We start from the raw sequence: 1,305 nt of genomic DNA, 5'->3' as shown, positions 1-1,305 counted from the left end.
AGTTCGGGCTCTGTGTGCGCGTGGAGGTGCGCCGGCGCGCTATTGTCCGCCCATCCATCGAGGGAGGGAGCAAACTCCATCATCACGTGGGAATGTTTGTGCTTTTTGGCACTCGGCTGCTGCGGAGAGAGAAACGCTGTGTGTGTGTGTGTGTGTGTGTGTGTGTGTGTGTGTGTGTGTGTGTGTGTGTGTGTGTGTGTGTGTGTGTGTGTGTGTGTGTGTGTGTGTGTGTGTGTGTGTGTGTGTGTGTGTGTGTGTGTGTGTGTGTGTGTGTGTGTGTGTGTGTGTGTGTGTGTGTGTGTGTGGTGTCCTCGCCTTCATCTCTTTCATTCTTACTTCTCATTTCTATGCAAAACTCCAGAGAGTCTGCAGTGTGCGGTCGCCATGGATATGCAGCATGCCTCATTCACAGACTAAAGTGAAGGAGAGGAATTTCAATGGATGGGATGAGGTGATAGTTGTGAGGGGGAAGCATTGCAGTGGGGCAGTGGCATACTTCATAAAAAATCCCTGAAAGATGTTGATTAACAACCTGATGGATGAAAAACTAGGCTACTATTTTATGTTTATTGGGGGCTTTCACAAAAACACTGTGCATGCATGCATGCAATAGCCTACTTGCATACTCATATTCATCAAGTCTCAAGCAATGCCTGGGCAGCTGTGAAACTGCCTTTATTTAGAAGTTTGGAGGTCCAACACCTCTTAGGCTCTCTGCACCTTGATCCTCCTAGCTCAGGCTCCAAAGCCTCTTCCTCTTCCCTTTCATCTCATGAAAAGACATTTTTATTGGGGGAGGATTTCTGAAATCCCTTCCTTCTCCTGAAATCCTCTCCCGGAGTGAACAAAAAAGGAAAGAGTGCATCAGAGAGGTTGAAAGAAAATTGCAAGAGTTGTGTGTGTGGAACATCACTCCTGCGTGCCAGGCATTGTTAAACCTGTCAACTCAAAGAGAAAGGGAGGTGTATCCCTGAGCCTGGCCTCGGGGAGAGCACTGATACAATACACTATGAAGTGCAGATGGCTGATTCGAGGAAACTGCAACAAATACAGTGGCCCCATATGGTTTGACCACAAAACCACATATTTGCCTTCATTAGCTTCATAAAGGGAAAACTAGTCAAAGCTCTATGTGCAACTGGAGGTTATTTTAACCATATTCATCATCCAAGAAGGAGAAGAAAAAAAACTCCCTTTGTGGTGAAAATACTTTTTGTCTGTTCTCTGTAACTATTTATTACTACTCAGTGAGTATTGCTGAATGGATGTTGTGTCTTAACTGTGCATGCTCACAGTGGCTCTGTG

This window comes from Ammodytes marinus (assembly GCF_949987685.1).
Source record: "Ammodytes marinus genome assembly, chromosome: 15".
NCBI lineage: Eukaryota > Metazoa > Chordata > Actinopteri > Uranoscopiformes > Ammodytidae > Ammodytes > Ammodytes marinus.
The sequence above is the reverse complement of the archived record's forward strand: the minus strand, read 5'-3'. Positions refer to the sequence as shown.